Source organism: Rhinopithecus bieti, unplaced genomic scaffold, assembly GCF_001698545.2.
Source record: "Rhinopithecus bieti isolate Rb0 unplaced genomic scaffold, ASM169854v2 scaffold_30973, whole genome shotgun sequence".
NCBI lineage: Eukaryota > Metazoa > Chordata > Mammalia > Primates > Cercopithecidae > Rhinopithecus > Rhinopithecus bieti.
This window is the reverse complement of record NW_016813372.1, coordinates 49,843-66,456: the sequence shown is the minus strand read 5'-3', so window position 1 is coordinate 66,456 and position 16,614 is coordinate 49,843.

Below are 16,614 nucleotides of genomic sequence, written 5' to 3'. Positions count from 1 at the left end.
ATAGCTCATTCATATTATAGAAGGTACAGCACTTTATTCCTTTTTATTGCTGAGTAACCTTCCATTGTATGGCTACACTACATTTTATTGATTTATTCACCAATTTATGAACATTTTGAAATTTTTCACTTTTATGTGGTTATGAGTAATGCTGATATAAACATTTATGTACAAGGTATTTTCTGGATTTTGTGGTTTTCATTTCTTTTGGGTATGTAATTAGAAGTTGAATTACTGGATCATATTATAAATTTATGTTTAAGTTGTTTGAAAACCATCAAACTATTTTCTGGATTGTTTGTAATAGTTTACATTCCACTAGCAATGGATGATTGTTCCAATGTAGTCACATTATCACCACCACTTGTTATATTCTGTCTTCTGATTTTTACCATCTGATTTTATATGTAGTAGCAATGTATTGTGATTTTAATTTTTATTCCACGAATGACTAATGATAATGTGCATCTTCCCAAGTGTTTGCTGGCCTTTGGCATATTTTCTTCGGAGAAATATTGGAATCAAATTATTTGTCCATTTTTAAAATTAGTCTATGTTTTTATCACTGAGTCATTAGTTTCCTTCATATATTCTAGATCTAAGCCCCTTATAAGACACATGATTTGAAAATATTTATCCCAAATATTGGTGGTCATTTTACTTTTTTGATGTTGCTTACAGCGAAAAAATTTTAATTTTGATGTCATTTAGTTTATCTATTTTTAAAATTTATTCTTATCATTTTGATATGACGTAGTAGCACTGGGACTTCTAAAAGTATCCATGTTCAAATCAAGTGGTAGAATCACCAAGGTAGACACAGTGCTCAGCATCAATGGTAATTGTGTCTTCATCAAACTAGTTCCTTGGTAAAATGACTGTAATTGTGTCAAATCACATCTCAGGGATTTTTTTTGTTTTGTTTTAAATAAATTGACTGGTATTTTTGTTAACTCAACAATAATATATGTAGTTATTTTCTGCTGAATTTCATCTGAGGCCATTTCTGCTGCCTATATTATTATATAAACTGCCTGCTACAACTACCAAGATAATAAATAATTAGACAAGTCAAATTTATCAGACATAATCATTTGAAAGACTATTTGGAAGTAAAAGGGTTTCAATATTGGTGAATTGTTTTACTAGCTCTAAATATTTTTTTGATAATAATTTTTAAATTTCCTTTCAGTTAAGGAAATACTTTTTACCCTGTCACTTATACTCTGAAAGACGTTAAGGTCTGTTTACTTTTATTTCTGAACATAGGAAAGAACTATTACTAAAAACTAGGCCAATTCAATGGTGTTTTTTGGAAGGTAAACTTTGAAGATGATTGGTGTTTATTCATTATAATGAATTTTTCCTAAAATTTCTGGTTCTTAGTTCCAGACAATATTTCAACTTTACCACAGACTTAATGAGCTATCTATTATTTTCAACAAAAGATATTTTCCCTACAAAGCACACTATTTGTAAAGTCACTTTCAAAGACTTTAAAAAATACTTTGAAATAAAGTATAAAGTAGTTCTACAAAAATTAATGGAAAAATTAGTTTTATTCTAAGCTACATAGTTAAGTTCATATCACAGTAACAAATTAAGACTCTGAGAAAGAATATAAATAAGCTCATCACTCCAGTTCCATAAGTGCTGGCATTTGTTAAAAAGTAAATCCCAGAATGACTTTTTAAGTTATCAACTGCTTCTTGTTTCCTCAAAGGCATTTTATACTTGAAAATATTTGTCGTATTAACATAACTCAATCTGCTAGAAATCTGAAGAAAGATACAAAGAAGTAAAGGTTACAATAAATCGGTCTCTCGTTTTCATTTTTACCATGCAAATAACATCTAAACAGTTATTTCACATTTAAAGAAAATCATAATCTATAACCTCTGAACCTCTTCATAATGGCATATTGCTCATAGCTATAACTACTAATTGAGAAAATGGAGCATAAAATTACTAAAGAAGCATAGATAACTAATATTTAAAATCACAGGAAAAATTAATTAATAGAGAGAGCAATCAACAGAAATGGAGAGTGTTATTTAGAAAATGATTATGTGAACTATGATAGAGGTGAAGATGGGAGAAGATAAAACACAGAATGTCATTAATTTCCTTACATTTTATAAAGTTAGGAAAATTAAATGCCATGACTTTAATAATATTCAAATTAAAGAATGGACAGCTTGAATACATTTGAAGGCATTATACTTCAGAAACATTGTTCAGGGCCAGTTGTAGCCTAATACTGCGTCTAGGTTTCTTTGGTGTAAAAAGCATGTTTAAGGTGATTCCTCAAATCTTCTTCCCAACTTTTACCCATCACTAACATTCTCTTCCTTAATAAGAATTCCTTGTTTTGCTTTCCATCTAGTTTTAATCTAGGACTGTTTTCTTATTTTAAATTTCTCATTCATTTAGAATGACTGTTTTGCCAATTCTTAAGGTAAATGTAAGGCACAATAATGGAAAATATGCCTTTCTTAGTAAAAGCACTGTAAAAAAATGGAATTTTTATATTCTTAAAATTCCCTATTTTATTTGCAGTACTTTCTTTACTTGCCCTGAGAAATGAGGGATAAAATATCTGTAACAACATATATACGTGTGTGTGTGTATGTGTATTATATATATGTATGTGTATATGTGTGTGCCTATATATGTGTGTGTGTGTATATATATATATATATATTTTATCCAATACATACATCCTGGTGTCATCTTGTGCCTGTGACTGGCAAAACATAAGTGTTACAAATGTTTATTTCCTAGTACTAATCTCAGTTTAACTTTTGTGTTTCATTTCCCCTTATTTTGCTTTAATAATGATACTTATTTTTAGTTATCTGTGTGTGTGTGTATATATATACACACACACATATATATATAACTTTTGATTTATTTTGTTTTGCTTGGGAGGACATTTGAGTCAAAATACATATCATTTCCAATCTCTTTCCCAAGAAACTCACTTTACTTACAACATGGCATGGGAAGGTTCAAGCTTAAGGTAATTCTCAAGAACAGTGATAATTGTAATAAAAGGAAAAAGGGAGGAAATATGTGAATTTAATGAAGTTAAAGCATAGACTCTAGGTCAGCTAGTTTACAGGAGGAACTACCAGGAAATCATTCTCTTGAACTCAGAACAAATATCAAACATGGATTTCCAAAACTATCCCTTCAAAAGAACTACAGTTTGATACAATAATACTGCAGAGCAATTTATGCCCCAGGGAACTGGAGAAAACATACATCAATTAGCCAGCAATTAGTGAAATTTAACAGCCGGTTTTTGTCAGGAAAAGGAGAACCTGCGCTTCCTGGGGAAGAACCATAGAGGCTTACCGATGTCTGGGGTGAAAGAATTCAGTAAAATAAGCCAGGCACTGCTGTACAAATAAACAAGCCAACAGCAAGAGCACATTGCAGAAGGGAGACTGGAAGTGCCCAGAGTTTCAACAATATATGAAATGTCCAATTTTTTGCTGTGAATTATGAGGCATGTAAAGAAACAAGAAAGTATGAACCATTTTCTTGGAATAAAATTTGTTAATTATGTCCATAAGTAATGTTTAAACTACTTGCTGTTTTGCTGGCAAAAATTCACCATTCCTATGACAATTCTGATTCACTGTATTAGGTTTATATTGATCGATGTTACATTAACCTTTGAAGCTAACTGCTAACGACTACTTTCACCAGGTCTAAACAAGAATAATAATTGACGTCAGGTATAAGTGTCATTTTCTGAAATTAATTGCTTTCATTTGTGGTCTTCAGAACTTATAAAGTTACTTAATTCATGCTAACAATATCAAATTTATCTAGAAAAAAATTAGGAAATCTTATCACAAGGAACTTTTTTGAAAATTATGTACATGTATACCTTACAAAAGAAAATAATATGTATTATATGATGGCTTACATCTTTGAGATATGACTTCTGAGGCAGAGATTTTCATAAACATTAGGGAGTACACTCAAGAACAGCCTCTGTCTGTGAATGAGTGAAACAGGATTGCGCAGAGGCCAGCGTTTAACTTGAATGCAGTTGTCTTATCTGATCTATATAATACACAGCATATGCTGTAATTAAAACAAAAATTAAATATATATAATATTTAAATACTATAAAATAGAAAGCCAATAGTTAATAATAAGATGCTATGAATACATCTTTCTCTTTATTTACTCATTACTGGTAATTAAAATATTTACCATCTCAAAATGAAAAGAAAACAAAAAAAATTAAGCAACTTAGGGAAAGAAAGTATGTGTACAGCGTTCAATTAATCATTCAACATATATATTTTGTCTGCTAAATGTGAGTCAAATATTATACATGAGACTGATAATAAGTCAGAATTATTCATGCATAATCTAGAGCCATCATAGAAGCAGACATAAAGCAAATATTAATACAAAATAACTATTTTTAGTGATACCCATTATTCTGAAGGAAAGGTAGAGAGTATTAGAAAAGCATGTGTTAGGTTATCAAAGCTCCTCGGTGTGGGGATTAGGGAGCATTTCCCTAAAGAAAGGATCTGAAGTATGAGTTTGAGTTTACTCAGATATCAAAGGATAATCAAAATCTCAAGGCTAAAAGGAATATGGAGAAGGTAGTTCAAAGAAAATAGCTAAACTTATTTAGGCTATTGGATATATATTATTACACCTAAAGACTTTGTTATATAGTAATAAAACCATATTATATAGTTTTGTTTTATTAGCCTACATATGTAGACACAGGCTGAACCAATAAGTTTACAATTAAATGAATTATAATCAAAGAATATATCAATTGCCAATATGTACTCAAAAGATGTTGAATGTCTCAAGGATTTATTATTCAGAAAAAAAACATAGTTAATATAAAGTCAAACATTTTTGCTAATATGAGAAATTAAACAGAATTTCTAACATTATCACTTTATATAAGTTGATTATAAAACTTATAAACAATGAAAATGAAGATAATAACTTAATGACAACAATAACTTCCCTAACAGAAGCAATAAAATTTCTTTCATAATCATATTTTATATTTAACCACTTAAAACAAAAAGAAGAAACAACTGAACATTATTAAGCTTATAAAGTATTCAATAATGATAAGTAACCGCAAAATCCATTACTTTTAAATACAATATATTGTTAGAAGAATGCCATACATATCAGCTATGAGGATTTGTTACAAATGAGAATTAATTTGAAATACATTTTTAGGGGTTATGTAGAATGTTGAAAACATCTAAATAATCCCTGAAAACACTGGAGAAAAAGAGAATCTTCCTGATTAGGAAGTCTACAAATAGTCGTTCATAAATTATTCTTGAAATAAATATGAGTGTCCTTGCCATATAGTCTTTTTTTTCTTCTAACAATGCAGAGTAGTCTGATCTACACATTAGGACTGTTAACTAGGACTGCTATCATAAATAACCAGGATACTAGAAAAATGAGACAAAATGACAATTTCAAACGGTGACAACAGGTGACAAGAACTGAGAGAACAGACACAAATGAGGTGAGGGGTATAGTTGTACCACCTTTATAACTCATGAATATCCTGAACACCAGCTTAGGAAGAGAATCCAAGAAGGTAGCTGTACTCTCACTTAATTGGAAAAACAGAGATCTACATTTAGAGATGCTTAGTTTCCTTGTATATGGGGGGCAGAAATGCCAGATGGGAAAAGATGAAACAGATAAATACCTCTGGAAATCTGCAAAGAGATCTCCTTGGGCCTTTTGTTGAATAGCAAGTTGTGCATGCTGAAACTCGGTGTGATGGTTACTGTTGAGTGTCATCTTGATTGGTTGAAAGATGCAAAGTATTGTTCCCGGGTGTGTCTGCGAGGGTGTTGCCAAAGGAGATTAACATTTGAGTCAGTGGATTGGGAGAGGCAGACCCATTCTTCATCTGAGTGGGCACAATCTAATCAGCTGCCAATTTGGCTAGAAAAAAGCAGACTTGCTAAGTCTTCCAGCCTTCAAATCTTTTTCCCTTGCTGGATGCCTCCTTCCTTCAAACATCAGACTCTAAGATCTTCAGCTTTTGGACTCTTGGACTTACACAAGTGATCTGCCAGGGGCTGTTGGGCCTTCAGCCACAGACTGAAGTCTGCATTGTCTGCTCACCTACTTTCAAGGTTTTGGGACTCGAACTGGCTTCCTTGATCCTCAGTTTGCAGAGGCCTATTGTGGGACTTCACCTTGTGGTCCTGTAAGTCATACTCCTTAAAAAACTCCCCTTTATTTATACATATATGCTATTAGTTCTGTCCCTCTGGAGACTCAGAGCACTGGGTCTCCGTTAAAAGGGCAATAAACAACTTGTATTAAAAGAAAATGTACCGTAGAGCTATATGCTAAGCAATGAGCAGCACAGGGCATGTTCAAGTCCCAAACAACCAGAGTGGACACTTGCCGTTAAAAACACAGGGCATTCTGGAGAGGAAGGCCAGAAAGGCCTCACATTACAAGTTGGAGTCCACTATCTCTAGAGAATGCTACTAACAAAGCTTAAAAATAAACTACAACACTATAGACGAATGTACACATAAACTAACTACATGCTCATAAAATGTCCACATTATTTGAAAGAAATAGTGCAAAAGTTGGACAAAGTTAATGTTTGCAATGCACTATATCCAGGACACATTTCTAGATGAGTAAAGAACCAGGAAAATGGGATCTATAACCAATAGGAAATTTAGTCATTAGAAGTAGATCCAGAAATGACATAAATGATGGAATTAGCAAGTAACAACTTTAAGACATCAATTTGATAGAGGGGATGACAGACGAATAATCAGACAGGCTGATGGATGGAGGTTATGGGATTTATAAAATAATATAATATAAACATTACAAGAAGAGAAATACAAATTACACAGCAGAACCCAGTACAAATTCCAAAACAGAAGAATAAAATGTCTGGAAAAAATTAACTGGATGGACTTAACAAAATATTTGACAGTGCAGAGAAAAGTTCAGTGAACTTAAAGAAAAATCGTAGAAACCATCCAGTTGAAGGACAGAGAGAAAACAAAAATTAAAAATAAAATGAACATAGCGTCAGAGAACAAATGAGATAATATTAAGCATTGCAATCTATATGTAGTTGCACTCCCAGAAAGAAATGGAAAATTTGGATTTACAAAACTATTTAAAGATACGTTGCCACTTTTTGGAAAATTTAATCGAAATTATAAACCCAGCAATCGATAACGCAAAAGAAAAATCTGCAAATTCATTCACAAACACACATCCCTCAAAGTGGCAAACTTCTGTTAACAAGTAATGCAGAAAAAATTCATAAGAGCTGCCAGAAGGAAAAAACTTCAGGCCGGGCGCGGTGGCTCACGCCTGTAATCCCAACACTTTGGGACGCCAAGGCGGGTGGATCACGAAATCAGGAGATTGAGACCATCCTGTCCAACATGGTGAAACTCTGTCTCTACTAAAAACACAAAAATTAGCTGAGTGTGGTGGTGAGCGCCTGTAATCCAGCTACTGGGGAGGCTGAGGCAGGAGAATTGCTTTAACCCGGGAGGTGGAGATTACAGTGAGCCAAGATCGCAGCACTGCACTCCTGCTTGGCAACAGAGTGAGACTAAAAAAATGAAAATAAAAATAAAAATAAATTTTCAAATGCATTCAATGGAACTAAAATAAAGACAATTACAGATATCTCCTTTGAAATAATATAAGACATAACAAAATGAAAGGGTATTTTGAAAATCTATAATTAATTTCAAATCTAAAATTCCATACCCAACGAATATGACAAAGTAGTGTCACATATGTAGGAGCTTAAAGGAATTGTTGAAAACAGCCCTAAATAATAAGAAATTTTAAAGGAAACATTCAGAGTAAAGGAAAGCTAGTCTCTATATAAAGTCAGATTTGTAAAATGAAATTAAGAATACCAGAAACACTCAATGTGTACTAAAGATAAAAAACAGTTCTTTTCCCCTAAATTTTGTCTGCTTTAAAATATAACACAGTTTAAAGTTAAAATAATAACATGGACTTGTAAGTTTAGAATATATGTAAATTTAATTGTGTAAAACTCATGACAAAGATGAGGTGTTACAATACCATAAAAACCCTAGAAGAAAATCTAGGTAGTACCATTCAGGACGTAGGCATGGGCAAGGACTTCATGTCTAAAACACCAAAAGCAACGGCAGCAAAAGCAAAAATTGACAAATGGGATCTAATTAAACTAAAGAGAAAAAAAAAAAAAAAAAAAAAAAAAAAAAAAAAAAAAAAAAAAAAAAAACAAAATGGAATATACTGTTTTTTTACTTTTTATTTAAGGTGGTATATTTTTAAAATGATTTCCAGGAATAAAATAATTAAAACAATTATTAAGGAATCATGAGAACAATTTTCTAATACTAGATATAAAAGTTCAATATAAGGCTTTTTTCCCAAACAAATATAAATATATGTGTCAATGGAAGAGAATGTGACATAAAATATTAAAAGAAATATATTAAAAGATAAAATTTTAAATTAGTGAAACCATCACAAATTCATTGTAGAATAAAATATATATTATTTGAGAGGATTTTTACAGAAATATGGTATCATAGGCAAACATCCAAGGAGCAGAAACAGAAAAGCTAGCATTTGTTTACTTGAATGTTTAAGATATCAACACCTGTCTCCAACAGATTATTCTTCCTGCTTGAGTATGAACTGCTTTCATTACACAGATAAAAAGCATACAATGTCTCATTTTCTATCTTATGTTAAAAGAAAACACTTTCCTTCATCCAGCATCAATAATAATAATCAATCAAAATCCTTTTGTTGCTTTACTCTATATTGATATATCATAAAATATTTTTCAAGAATTATTGATCTTTGAACAACTTTAAAAGGGTTATGTATTTTGTTAAATAAAACAAAGCTCATCTATCTACTATCTAAAATAATTTATCCCTATCAACATCTATTCTTGAAATTTTTTTTTGCTTTCTCAAAAATCTAATGCCATTAAACTGTTAACTGTTGGGGAAAGCTTTAGAAAAACATCTTAATTAAGTTAATGTAAAATTAAATTAACTATAAGATCTTAAATGTAATGAATATAAAACTAACTACAAAATGAATAAGACAAAATTCAAAACAGATACTAAATATTGTAGTAATGTACATCATAGAGTTTGCATGTAAAGAGAAATAAAATTTAAATAATCCAAATAAAATATATTTTAAAAAATTATATACTAGACGCAAACACAAGACAAAAGCCTAAAAAGGGCCAAAGGTGCCCACATATTACTTTGGTCATGTGTTCTGTGTATATGAAAATGCAAATATTATTTTATTTTATTAAAAGTATTTTATATTTTATACCGTTCTTTAATTCACCTTATTGAACATTAAAAGATATAATAAAATTAAAATCATATTAAAACTAGTGACATGTTTGTAACAGATCTTATTAAAAAATACACTCAATAGAAAATGCCAAAAGATAAACTTGGTTATATTTACATGAAAAATATATTCAACTTCACTAGAAATTAAATAAATGCAATATTAAACAGAAATTTGATGCACTTTAATGGGTCAACAGAAATTATTTAGTTAAAATGCTGATTTTTAAGAATTCAGTCATAAGATTTACAATTCACACACAGATTTTATACATTTTAATTGGCTCTCTGGTAATAGGTACCAATAACCTTATATGTGTTTATACCTCATACATGGGAGTAAGGGTGAGGAACTGAATTATGGTGATATTGCATATCAGTTTGTTTAACGACACTGAAAAATGATGATGCTCTGTATAAGTAAAATGGTAAAACAAAATTATATAAAATTCAAACTTTTTGCTTTAGCCACAAAATGCAATTATTTCTTTCTTTCTTTTTTTTTTTTTTTTTTTTCTCTATTTACTCTCTACCCAGACTGGGCCAATTTTCCTCAAAGAACTATGGATCTTCAGCTGACTGTGTTGCACCTCTATCCAATAACCTCATCCCACGTCTCAGGAAATAGTGGAGTTGAAAGTTTAGTGAGTGTTGATTACCTAGACAGTTCACAAAACAATTTTCATCAGCTAAATAGATCTAGGGAGGTTTTTTTTGGCCACAGAGTTTGTTGTGCATAATGCTTTTCTGCTGGCATATAAAGTAAAATTTTTTTCTTGTTCATTGGCAAAGACAAAGTAACAAAATTCTGTCAGTATTTGGAATTGTGTTATATAATAGTAGCACAGACATGTTTAAACTAGACAATATATAGTATTAAAAACAACAAGCAATATTTTTTGAATTCTTAATTTGTTTCAAACTTGGTGTTTAGCACTGTTTAAATTATTAGTACATCACATTTATTTCTTATAAATCTAAAGACATAAATAAAAACTAACATGAAATGTGCAGTGATAGTTTACAGATTATTTGTGCTCTTTCTAAGTCTCCCTGTAAATGCTAAAAATTAATGAAAGGCCTTTCTGACAATATAGTACTATTTAAAAACTTAATTTTATAATGTTTGCACAATTAATATGATGTTTATTATTAATGTGTTTACCTGTCACTATCTGGTATGTTTTGTGTGTCAATCCAGAGTAAATCTGATTAGAAAAATGTTCACTTAAACTAGCAAACATTCAAAATGTGAGTTTTAGATGTTATTCTTAAAATAGTCTATAAATATAATATTGTTGTCATAATTTATTGCATGCTATTAAACACATACTGCATTTAAATGGCAAAATGCATTTCAATGCCATATTACCTGTTGAATCACTTTATGTAGTGTGCTATTTTATTACATCACTTTATATAAGATAATTGAAATGATCAGTGGTGTAGGTGAGTGGCTAATAATTCTGGCTCTTGAGTCAGAAATTGTTAGTAGACTCCTGGATTCATCAACAATTAAATGTGAGGCACTGAAAAAGCTACTTTATCTTCCTTGTCTTAGTTTTCTCAATAAGATGGGATGTTACTTTCTTAATCATAGAATGGTTTCCAATATTACATCATAGTGTATGAAAACAGTAAGAGTACTTATACAACACCTCCTAAGCATATAAAATATACCAAGAAATAATCAAACATTGCATCTGAGTAAATATTTTTCATTTGTTGAGACTTAAGGACATGATTATATATGTATTACTTTGATTAAGCAAGGTATTTTCTCTAGTTTTAATACTCCTTAATTTCCTTTTCTATTCTTAAAATGCTGCCATATTTTATTTCTCCAGATAACCTCTCCTCTAAACAAAAGTCCTGAATAATCAAATTGAGCCAGTATAAGCATTTAGATTATGTATGTAAAACAAAGCAGAAAAAAATCTGAAATTGAAATTAATATATCATACTTCACATTATATTGTGGACAGAAATTCTAGGTTTATATAATACAAATGTAGAGTCTCCAAGAAGCATTCTTTAATTTACCTAAAGTTATTACAGAAGTATTTCATCCAAAAAATGTTCTGGGGATAAAATAAAAGACTGACATTAAGCCTATGCCTTAATATGTTATTCTTTTATTGAATGAGAAATCAAGCAGATAGTATGTTATACTTCAATATAGTGGTAAAAATTAAAAAATAGAAGATTTTAAATGCTCGATTTCCACTTTAATCCTTCTAAAAATTTCCATGTGGTAGGTTTCTATTCAGTATACATTGAGACATAATCATACTTACCTTCACTAATTGTTTTACATGTATTGAAGTTGGAATGTTCATGCTTTAGATGTTAGTTTTGTAATAACATGTTTCACCTATTAATTTGTGTGGAAAGTACAAATTAATAATTTGTTGGTGTTTATCACCAGGGGAAGACAATTTTCCATGAAAGGGAGTGGGTGGGGAAATGAATCTCTTCCACTTAAGATCACTGGACATTAGATTCTTGTAAGGAGCGTGCAACCAAGGTCCCTCCCATGCACAGTTCACAATAGGTTTCACGCTCCTATGAGAATCTAAAGCAGCTGCTGATCTGACAGGAGGTGGGCTCAGGTGGTAATATTCAATTGACAGTGGCTTGCCTCCTTCTGTGTGGCCCAGTTCTTAACAGGCCAGTGGCCTGGGGGTTGGGGCCCCCTGATACAGGGTGCATTTGACTTCTTCTTAAGAGGGCAGAGAAGCAGAATAACTACTGATCAAGTTTACAGTTAGAATAGTCATGCCACATCATATGAGTTTAATTAACCACATGCATAATTATCTGTTGTATCATATTTAACTTTTTCTTTTTCAGGTTTTATTTCCTCCTACTCTCTTGTTCTGTCTGAAACAGAGTAATTACATCATAAAAGATTCAAAATAATGAATGACTCATAGAAACTCTAACAGGTAACATTGAGACACGAAGTTACAAGGTTCACCTTTGTTGTGGGGAAAGATGCAGTCCATTTATGCTGTAGTACGTTTGTGTCTGAACTCAGAATCAGAGTGCTTAGAAGACTGTTCTATTCTATAACCTGCAAGAACTTTGTGTTTTCAGAATTTTTAAGCCTTAGGGCAGACATACTCTTTCTGGTAGTGGTTTGAGATCAATTGCCTGTTGCTGTGTTGCAATGTTCTTCATTTTAGCTTTGCCTTCCCTGAAGTTTTGTGGAAGGGTAGAAACCTGAGAGAGTGCTTGCTGGGATTTGAAGTGTTTACTTTTATGCTTGACATTTATTTTGAAGTTTGGGCATTCTCTGTCTTCAATTTATGCCAAAGGCACTATTTTCATGCAGGTGTTTTTTTTCTTATGGCTTTCATTGTTTTGCGAGATAAGATTGAAAAATTTGAACCTTGTAATCCGCCCTTGTCTTTAGCTAACCGGTGTCCCCACATGTTACCCTGAAATGAAAACCTTCAAATTATAAGAAAAACAAGGATTTAACAAAAATCCTGGATTTTCTTTTGCTGAGAATGTTCATGAGCTTACGTCTGCATCATACTCTGCGGTGAATGAATATGAGAATGTTTATTATAGTCTTAGAAGGGTATTCTTAAAACTGCATAAATGTAAGATGTAGGACTTGAAATAATTTTGAAAGCCCCTCTCACAATTTTTATTATGTTAATGAAGTCAAACATGTTTTCTCATCTCCCACAATTCCACCTGTCATAACTAACATAATTAATAAAAAATAATTAATAAAATCATGCTCTTTTTGGGAATAGAAGCACTATTCCTAATATTGACATATGCATGATAATTTTATGATTTAAATTTCAAGCAAAATATTATGGTATATTTTATGAAATAATCATTATGTTAACATAAAATATTTGTATCTTTCGTATTTACTTATCTTTTTGACAAATAATTGTGTATATTTATGGAGTACAATGTAATTAGTTGATGAGGTGAAGGATATGTTAATTAGCTTGACTGACTCTATAATGTATACATAAAACAATTGTCAAACTGAGGCTCAATATAAAATATTTTTAATGAGCTTTCTGAATTAATACACTCTTTTGGAAGTTATATCTCACTGATGGTGGTGGCAGCCTGTCTGGAGCAGCCACTATGGGGATAACAGCAGCAGCAGGAGAGGCATAGCTGGGACTGCACGCTCTGTGGATCCAATGGGGGCCAGAAACAAGGTGGAGCTCCGCCCCCTAATGATCTGGTGACGTGGGAGTGCTGCATTCCCATGCGCAGCTGCAGCCACACAGCAGCAGCTCTGGACCAGGGCTTCCCGGCACTCTTGGGGGCCCAGGAAACCCCCTGCCCCCACAGGTTTAGAAGTGCCTGCTCATGCTTCCTGGCCTCTCCCCACTCCTGGTGCCCACTCCAATGTGGAGCAAAGCTGTGACCAAGTCCCGGTGCTATCATGACCTGGCCAGATGTGCACACACTCGGGGTGGTGCTGACATGCCAGTGTCCTGCCATCTCAGGCCCTCCAGAATTTGAACATCAGCGAGCACAGGAGGGAGGCCAGGGGACTGAGGGCAGCTTAGCACTAGCTTGCAGATGCTTCTTGTCATGGACGGCATGGGCTCCATGGACAGCTTGTGGCTGGATGCAGACAGGTTCCTAGGCAGGAAGGGGCCGGTCCCCAGGGAAAGCCCACTTTCCGGCCAGGGAGAGCCTGAAGCCTGAGGGCTGGGCTGCCTGATACAGGTGAGGTACCCAGCCTGCAGTGAGAACTTCATTGATAATTGTTTGATTAATCTGATGGTGTTTTCTTCAGGGCTGCTGGTGACCACCCAAGGACCAACAGCATGCACTGCCTCCATTCTGAGCACATAAAAACCCCAGACTCAGCCAGACTCAAACACTCCTTGGGATGACCTACCTGCAGAAAGGAGCTACCCACTAGGGATCTCCTCTGTTCTGAGAGCTGAACATTCATTGGGATGACCTGCCTACAGGTTTAAAAATATTAAACTATAGTTTAAAAATATTAAGCTATAAATACAACAGAAGGCTCACAGAGAAATCAATAATCCTCACTATCAAATGACACACTTCTGTGTAATTCATGGATCAAATAAAATGTTTTAATAAAACTAGAAAAATATTTTAAACTCAATAAAAAAGAAAATACAGCATCTCAAAATACAATGGATTCAGCTAATATGGTACTTACAGGAAAACCTGTAGCATTAAATGCTTATATTAGAGAAACAGAGCAATTTCAAATCAACAATGGAAACTTCCACTTTTGAAAATTAGAAAAAGCATGGAAATATCAAGTTAAAGCAAGCAGAAAGAAGGAAACAATACATATACAAACAAAATCAAAGATATAAAATTAAGAACATATAGAATAACACTGTCTATTTTCACAGATGATATGATTCTCCATACAAAATACAAGGAATCTATAAAACACACAAATAAACAAAAAACACTTAAAATAGAAAATGATTTTGCAAGGTCCTAGGATACAAGGCCAATCACATTTTATATAGTGAAAAGAATAAGTGGAGAGTAAAAACAAAAGTTTATAATAAATCAGAATTTATTGGGTATAAGTCTAATAAAATGTGTGCAGTTGTGAGTTGTGTGTAAAACTACAAAACTTGAATGAAAGAAAAAAATATCTTACATAAATGGGGAGATATAAAATAACCAGAATTAGCAGACTGAACATAGTAAAGATGTGAATTCTATCCAAACTGACCTATGAGTTTACTGATTTCAATAAAACTTTAACAGATTTGTAATATTTATTTTAGGCTGATTCTAAATTTCTAATTTTTATATATGTCTAAAGCATATAAGGAGAGCAAAAAAAAAAAAAAAAACTAGACAAAGTAAAACAATTTTGATTAAATGGCATAAGGTGGAAAGATTTACTTTAATGTTAAGACTTGACTTAAAGTTACAGAAATTGAAACAATGCAATATTAGTGAATGGGGTAGAAACATAGATCAAAAGAGTAACATATGAAACCCAAAGACAGATTAATGCAGTCATGGCCAAATGATGACCAACAAAATTCTCAAACAATTTCATGAATAAAGAACAATCTTTTCAAGAGGTTTTCTGGAAGAATTATACAGCCATGTACCCAAAACAAACAAAACAAAGAAAAAAAAGTAAAACCACAAATTCAAACTTTATATAAAAGAAGCAAATCCTGATTAGAACATATATAAAAATGCAAAGCCTAATACATGAAACATGCAGGAGAAAGTCTTAGTGACCTGGGTTTAGACAAAGAAGTCTTAGAAGAAGCGTGATTCGTAAAATTTAAAAATATATCAAACTATTAAAATTTTTGCTTCCACAAAAGATGGTTAAGATAATGTAAAAGATAACTAACAATTGAATATATTAATAACTACAACTTATAAAGAATGTAAACACACACTCATACATACACAGATATATGTAAAGAACTCTAAGCAGTAAGAAAAGAACTCATCTTATTAGAAATGGGAAAACTATTTGAACTAGCATTTCGCTAAGGAGGCAACAAAGATGACAAATATGCATGTGGAAAGATGTTTGAACTAATTAGTCTTTAGGAAGATGTAAATTAAAACCACAATGAAGTATTACAATGTATATTTTAGTGGTTAAAATAAAAATGCTGACAATATCAACTACAAGCAAATTTGTGGAGCAGCTGGAACTTGCATATATTCCTGGTGAAAATACAAAATAATACAGCCACTCTGGAAAACAGTTGTGTAATACAGCTGATGACACATGCATTTACCATATTACCAAGAGGTCTTACTCATATATTTCTGGAAAAAAAAAATATCCTGTTCAGACAAAAACCTGTGAATGTTTGTGGCAGTTCTATTCAGACAATGTACCATAATTCAGCAATCAAAACAAGCCAACTTTTGATATATCCGACAGCTTGGATGTATTTTTAAAGCATTGTGTTGAGGGAAGCCCAGGGTTTCAGTTACATTAGGTTTGATTCCACTTATAGTACGATCTGTAAGAGGTAAAATTGCAGTGTCAGAGAACAGACCGGTGGTTGACATGAGTCAAGTTTTTTTTTTTTTTTTNAGAAAAACAGTGTAGTCAAGAAAGACAGGGACAAAGGGAGAGACAGAAAGAGATGGTGAGAAAGAGACAGAGACAGAGAGAGTACATGCTAATCCTCCCCTCTAAACTACAGATATTCTTACA